Consider the following 8,077-nt stretch of genomic DNA (forward strand, 5'->3'; position numbering starts at 1 on the left):
TGACCATTAAAAAGTTGGAACTATATGAATGTCTTTTTTAACATCTTTTTAAATAATGTGGGTTTAAACGAGTGAGAGTCTACATGAAAACATAGTAATCAAATTGTAATAATAATAATGATGATGATGATGAGGAGGAGGAGGAGGAGGAAGAGGAGGAGGAGGATGATGATGATGATGATGATGGTGATGATGATGGTGATGATAATGATAATGATGATGATGATGATGATGATGATGATGATGATGATGATGATGATGATGAAGATGATGATGATGATGAAGAAGACGATGATGATGATGATGATGATGATGATGATGATGATAATGATTTTTTTTTTTGTATTTCCCTCATGATCGAGGATTTATTGATGAAACATAATAAAATTCAGCAATACAAAGTATACAAAATAATCAAGACAGTATCTTCTAGGGATCATCATGGCATATACAATATTACATCAGATGAATTCAAATATAGTCAAATAGTCTTCTTGGTAGCCTATTATCTACTTTATGCATCTTTTCATTTAATCGGATTTTTCCTGCTATCTCTCTTTTAAACACATGAATAAGACCGTTTTCTCTTCTATCATACTGATTTAAATTTCTTTCCAGAATAAACTTATAAATACACCATAGAGCTATTACTAAAACGATGTATAAATCCTCATGTTCTAGAATGAATAAACAATTTATGTCGATTTGTATTTCTTTATGAAAAACATCTTTGATAACTCTTTGTAAATAAACAAAAAAGGGTTCATTTAACTCGCAAGTGAAGAATGCATGGGTAACATCTTCTTCGACTTTACAGTGTAAGCATTTGTTATCGTTTGCAACACCCCATTTATGGAGGTTTCGCTGGGTTGGTAGTAGGTTATAAAAAAATTTGAAACAGAACTCACGTAATTTGTTTTCCTGAAGATTCAAGAAAAATCTTTTGAAAACATTCGACCATGTAATATCAACAGATCAATAGACACATTTGTTTCCCAAAATAAACAGTGCATATTTACGAATGGTATCTTATTACAAGACATAATTAATCTATAAAATGATTTACTGCTTAAATCTTGTATTCGTTTTTCTTTTTTGTTAACAATAATACAGGGGACTTCCATTCTTTTATTTAGTGGGTATTCTGCGTTCATATTTGTGATTTGATGTATCCATACTTTTGGTATAGCTTGCTGGAGTTTCATATAATCAAATATCAAATTTGCTTTACCTTTCTTCGTTCTCAACACACCAAAAAAAAATTATGTTCTCTTGAATGAGCCGTTTTCAATTAAATCATTTAAAAATAGAATTCCAGCATTATACCAGTCTCTATAATAAAACATACTGCCATTAAACATTATACTTTGATTAAACCATAAAATCTCTCGAGCTTTTTCATTTTCATGCTCTTCATATTCCAGACATACCTGAGACCTTATCATCATCCATGCTTGCAGCACCTCTCCATAAAATATAGGTATTCTTTTTTCTTTTATAGTTCTAAGAATGGTTTTATCATAGTTACAGTTGAGCAATAACTTTATGCCACCTAACTGATCAAACCAAGCATTACTCATGGTTTTCCATATACTATTAATCTCACTAGCTTCGTTCAAAAATTGACCCAGCCATTTCAATCTAAAACTCAATAATTGATAGTTTATGTCAGTCATATTGATACCTCCATGTACACAACTTTTCGTTAAAACCGCTCTTTTTAGTTTTTCTGTATTTGAACCCCAAAAAAATTTGAAAATGATTCTATTTAATTTCTTTAAAAATTCATCTGGTATAGTGTCTATAATCATCAAATGAATGACTTGACTGAGTGCTAAAGATTTCAATACTATGACCTTCCCAAAAAAATTGTTAGGTTTCTTCTTTTCCAACTCTGAAGTATTTTTTCTAGTTTCATTAACCTATTCTTCCAGTCTGTTTTCAACGCCGGATCTTTATCCATATTGATATTATGACCCAAATGATGATGATGATAATGATGATGATTTTTATGATGATAATGACGATGGAAATTATAATGATAATAATAATAATAATACTAATAATAATAATGACAATAATAATAATAATAATAAAAAAAATAATAATAGTTATAATAATAATGATAACAACAAATGAAAATAACCTAACAATTATAAAATAAACTAACATTAAACATTTAAGAAATGCAGTTCTGATTAGTCATTTTCTGATGTTTGCATTTGCCCATCTCCTGAGGCACGAAGATGGTATGGAAAATCGGTTTATCCTTTTATCTGCTTTGAGGTGTAAAGGGCATTGAATCTGCCCCAAAAGCCCCTCAAATGTTTTATATTCCTTTTCAAAGTATAGGCCTTCACAGAGAGAGAAAGAAGTATAAAGATGGATTTATCTCATTTACGGCGCCGATGGATCCCGAAGCTCACGGACACTTGTAAGGATTATTCTTTTATTGTAGAAAATTTCGATTAACGTTCTGCACAAGAGATCCAATTGAGAATTGTATTGTCAGGCAAATTTACATCAGAAGTGGAAAATACTCTTCGCTCTGCCCGAATTTCCAAGTTCATCAACCTGACTTGCCAATCCAATACACGGTACAGGGCAATTTTTCTTTTGGAAAAAAAACAATTTCCAAGATCTAACAGGAGAATTAAAAATACAAAACAAAATTGTAATGAATTTTTTATATGTTGTTGGCTTTAACACTCACTTTTCATAAGAATAAACTTCAAGGGGTCTGTGTCTGATAACTATATGGTTACTCCTTGATTAATGAAATTCTAATTTTTAATCCAAGTTGACCAAAAATCCATTCTTAGAAGAGCACGGGATTTATCTGCTCTTTATTTTCTAAGGGAGTTTGAATATACATGTCTTCCGTGTTGGGGTATGATCGAGAGTCGTGTGAAACCCTCTTTGTAAATCACTTTGAAAGGCAGTTTGGTATTTTCCGATTCAGTGCGATTTATTTAGCATGATATATTAGAGTCCTTTTTAATACACACTCTAAAAAAAGGTTAACCCAATATTGGGTAAAATGGGAACATGCATGTTGGCTTGGTAAAAAGATACCAAATATTTTGTAAATTTTACGCGATGTTGCGTTGAAATAGCCAAATATGGGGTAAAACAAAATACCCAGCAAAGGAACATGCATGTTCCCATTCTACCCAATATTGGGTAAAATTTTACTTAGTGTTTTCATTCTTATTCACTACATATTTTTATGTGTTATCTAGCAGTGTTGTAATGAACCGAAATATCTTGAGGTGGCAGAAAATGGCGTATGGAGACATTTATTTTTTGAAGTCGCGAGCGAGCAAAAATTTGACCTTTTTAAATGAGGATCTAATTTTGTGATAAATTTTGTCATAATATTTGGGAAATAATATAATACCTCATCTTTTTCATTTAATTTTCTTTATTTGTCTCCTTCTTTATTTTGTTCCTTTGTCGTGGAATCTTAGCCCCCCCCCCCCCCACACACACACCACCGAAATCTCTCCCAAAAGGTAGGGGGGACAAGGGGCTGGAAAATTTGACAAGCAAAAAAAAGAAGAAAAAAGGTTATCACCCCAAATTTAAGGTAATTTCGACGAAAATAAATTTGACAAGCAAAAAAAAAAATTAAATGATGTATTTCTTACCATCATAAAATACCACAAACAGTAGGGGGACAAATTATATTGTGTCCCCTCCTACTATTTTGAGTAGGGGGACACGTCCCCCTGTCCCCCCCTGGATTTCCGCCCATGTAAATACGCCAGTGGTATTCAGTACAATTCTTCAAAGTTTGTTGGTATTGGTCACATTAGATTATCTGTTCGGAGGCACCTTCTCTGTTATGCATGCATACAAGAATGAATTATAGGGCGTTTTACTATCAGTAATAACGTTTTGCATGATATGCGTTATGACAAATAAACACAATATATTAACTTGAGTAGGAATAGACATGACGTCGTGAAGTTATCACTTCTAGAACACTCACACTATCTTGTACTTCCGACTGTCAGTGAGCGTGGTGAGGAAAGAAGGGGAAGGGTCTGACGCAAAAATTTGATAATTTACGACCCAAGAAGTTTTCAATGGAGAATGGCACACGCTGAACACGGTTCCATCCACAGTATTATCTACATTCGACATGTTTGATAAACCTTAACTCTTCATCAACAGAATTGAAAATAAGTTATTTGTAGTCGTTATTTGATAAAGAAGCCAATAGTAAGTATTATGTAAAATGTGTCAGAACAATTAGCACTGATATATGTGGCCCATCCTGGGAAAATGGGTATTATAGGTGAAATTTTGGATTTTGGTTTTTATTTATGTTTCCTGGTACCTGGACGCATGTACAATGTGTATACAAAATATTAGAGTCCAATTCATATTTACATAGAGATATGGCCAATTGAAACAGGGGTTCCCCCCCCCCTTGGCTGTATGGGTATAGTCGGTCTAATTGTTATAACGGTGTATATTCACTTTGCCAACTTCATACATATCATGATATGGGAAAAGAACAATAAGATATTAATTATGAATAAGGACGACCGGGAGATAGTGGATTTGTAAAACGATGATAATGAGAAATAATTAAAGGTTTACACACCCACAATAACGGTGGGGTTAAAATTACACCATCGGTGTTCACAGATAACTACACCAAGCATTTTACACCAGTGGTAAATTCAGTGTTAATTGTACATCGATTTGTTTTAATATAACACCTTTTGTTTGTTTTAACACTGTTTGGTGTTATGACCAACCTCCATGGTCTATTATTAACACCCATGTGTGTGGTCCTCTCAGTGAACACTGACTGGTGTTCTTAACTCCTTAATTTTACAATGAGTGATTTTACGTTCGGTGTTGACCTTTTGGTGTTGGTGTTAGGTCATTTTTTTACATGAACATAGCACCAAACACAAAATGAAGTTGGTCTTGAAAAGTCACTCGATAGATGTCGGCCTTTCAATATGATTATGATCTAGATTATTTTGTGCGCTCAAAACAGGTTTCGGAGCTAGGAAACGCAATCCAAATTGTGTTTCAAATACCAACACCGTAAACTTAAAATTGCCCATTGAAAAGAAGCAGGAGGGGCGTGATAATAAACTAAAATGCGAATTGATATTCCCACCCCCTCCCCCAAGCTGTAAAGTTTTTCTTAAAGTTGTTGAAATAATTTATCGGAAGACTTAAACAAATTCATCCAGACAGTCATGCTACACTGTATAAAATGAAGTGCTATACAAGCACTGTAAGTGCTAAATTAGCACTTCATTTTTTTACAGTGTATAAATTTCAAATTTTAATAAATAAGTAAAAAGGTGAAAACTCTTGACTACTCGACTAATCTTTTTCTTCGTTTTCTTCTTAGTCATGAAACTTTTAGGGGCCATAGCCCCAAGCCCCCATTTGTAGGCCAGTGCATACAAATATTTCAACTATCCTCTATAATACAATGCATGGGATAAAAAGGGAAGGTCATATGTGTTTTTACAATAGGCAAGGTATTTTTAAAGCAAGGATGATTAGAAATGCCCGCAATACGAACATTAACTTGTATCAATATTATATTGCCAATGTGTACAACCGAGGCCTTGGTTTCTATATGTTCGCAGAAATAGAAGAACAATATTCACAAAAGGAATCACAACATTGAAGGCGGAAGCAAACGCTTTGGATCTTTCCTTGAAAATAATCAACATATTGATTTGACTTTAAAAACTGCTTAGCACTCGACACCCTATTATACTTAAATGGTGTTAATCAGAGAGCGAGGACATTTCTACTTCATAAAGGTCATGCATAGAAGAAGGCGAATGTCTTTTCTCCGTCAGAAGAGTTTAAGTTGATATACACCGATAAAACTCCTCATGTATTTTCTCTGGGTCCGACTTGTATTATAGCATAGACATGTTCGAGCTAGAGTGAGGCCTACTAGACATTGGTCAATGATATATAAAAAGTGCAAATCAATAGATTATAATCAAGGAATTATAAAGACAAACGAATATATGCCACTTGATTTATATTTGTTTCTTGGATGTGGAAATAAAATTAAATGAAATGAAAAATGAAATTCCTATTGAAAAATGTACCCGGCAATCATCTATGATCCATTCCTTTTTGTAGAAAAGACGTATGATAGCGTAAACATAAAACTATGATAAAATTTACCACAAAATATTGTTGTTACTTGTAATGACTATTAACAAAACCGCTCCTTTATCGATATGTCTAATGATTGTTAAAAAGATTGACGAATATTAGTCCCATCATCTCCGCTCTATTATTAACGGTTATTTTGTTACTTGTCCAGTCAACTCATCATATTCATCCATATAGAATTTTACTTGGTTCGTCATCTACCATTCTATTTCATTCTCTCTTACATTTGTCAGTGGGCCTATGATCTCCTAACCCCCTATCCCACTTTCTAATCACATCACACCGAAAACTATAAACGCACAGACTCCACTAAACCAACGTCATACTCTCGTTACAGTTGGATGATAAACAATATTGTTTAACAAGTCGAATACTTACATTCTATGTATACACACCCGAAAAGTTATACAATGGTAAAAATATCCAGAGACAGAGACCGCGTCCTTTTAAAATCCTTGTCAATCATTAATCAAAGCTAGAAAGTATTATTACGCAATACTTTCACTTCTGTCAGCAGTTCCGGTTTACAGTATCCCACTCTCTACAAAAATGATGAAGTTGAACTTTGAAGTTTAACCAAGGACTAACATTGTACACTAGGTGACGGGCAGAAAGTCAGCGATTCCTTTATGGCTGAAGTTTGTAAGATTTAGGGCGGATAGAAGCAAATAACGTCACAATATTCGTTGAAGCAAGCATCTGAGGCTTACATGTCGGGCAATCCAGGCTGAAGCGACCACAAGAGGTTAAAACCGGAGTACTCGCTAGATAAACGCACTGACCACCACTCCGTGCCCACGAGCTCACCGCCGACGAGTGGACTTTTAACCCGGGACATCGCGTTGCAGACGACACATACTTAGTGATGGGACGAGTGCGCATGCTCACATGACATAAATACGCCACGGTGATTGGGTTATAACTTGATACGATAGCTTAGGGTTGTATTACACGGCTTGTCGAATGTGCGTATTACTGATACACTATCGAATAACAGCCAATCACAAGCTTTTAATAGTGTAAATTGAGAACTTTCTATATATGCCAGTATTACGTCCAATGACTGCAGTCTGTAAGGATTAATTCATTCATCTTCTTTTATTTTTAATCACATAGACAGTTACCATTATCATTCTGAATATATATCCTAAATAACTTTGAATTGACATAATCAATAGATAGTAGGCGTATATTATGCTCAATAGGTATATCAAAATGCAGATCATAGAGATTTATCCCTATGTAACAGATACAACAGTAGGACTTAATGATGTAATATTAACCACTTAGTGACTTTATTGTCAAAATATTCATAGCAATGACATGTAAAATATGAGAAACTTATTCGAAAATAAAATGAGACTTGTTATGCTAATATATTTAAAGATACCTAGTATTACAACGATGCTGGGAGGGCTTCTAATTATTATATCAAAAAGGTAAGACACATGTATTAAATAAAATTCTTTTGAATTTCATTTCCAAAGAAAATGATATCGAATTATTGCATGGCTTACAGTCGATATCATAACTTAGAACAAACAAATTACCCAAAGTTAACGTACATTAGTCGTTTGTTTTATAGACATAAATTCTTCTTCTCCTTCAGCTTCTTCTTCTGCATATTCTTCTTCGTCGTCATCTTCTTCATTTGTGTTCATCATCAACTTTTATGAAAGTCAAGTCACTCTGCAACTTCTTCCGCTTAGTATTTTTTTGTATTATCCAACCACTTACCTTGGGATTTTTCTCTGGTATAAAAATTCTCCTCTGCAGTGGACTTCTCCTCCTAGGTGATTCTCCTCCTCGGCACCTTGCATCAACTTCCCAATCTCTCTCCCCCTCCCTCCCTTTAAACGAAATGATTTAATCCATTTTACTGGGATGAATTAGCGTG

At 34.0% G+C, this 8,077-nt stretch overlaps 1 protein-coding gene across 3 annotated transcripts in view; it reads right to left on the reverse strand.

Moving 5' to 3' along the window:
- LOC129279845 (orexin receptor type 2-like) overlaps positions 1-7,000 on the reverse strand; it is a 31,160-nt gene extending 24,160 nt beyond the window's left edge. For all 3 annotated transcript variants that reach the window (XR_010296297.1, XR_010296296.1, XM_054915903.2), the window contains exon 1: positions 6,559-7,000. The gene's annotated coding sequence lies outside the window, so the exon portion shown is untranslated. The remainder of the gene's footprint in view (positions 1-6,558) is intronic.
- Positions 7,001-8,077: the final 1,077 nt, after the last annotated feature.

Source organism: Lytechinus pictus, chromosome 17 (assembly GCF_037042905.1).
Source record: "Lytechinus pictus isolate F3 Inbred chromosome 17, Lp3.0, whole genome shotgun sequence".
NCBI classification, from domain to species: domain Eukaryota; kingdom Metazoa; phylum Echinodermata; class Echinoidea; order Temnopleuroida; family Toxopneustidae; genus Lytechinus; species Lytechinus pictus.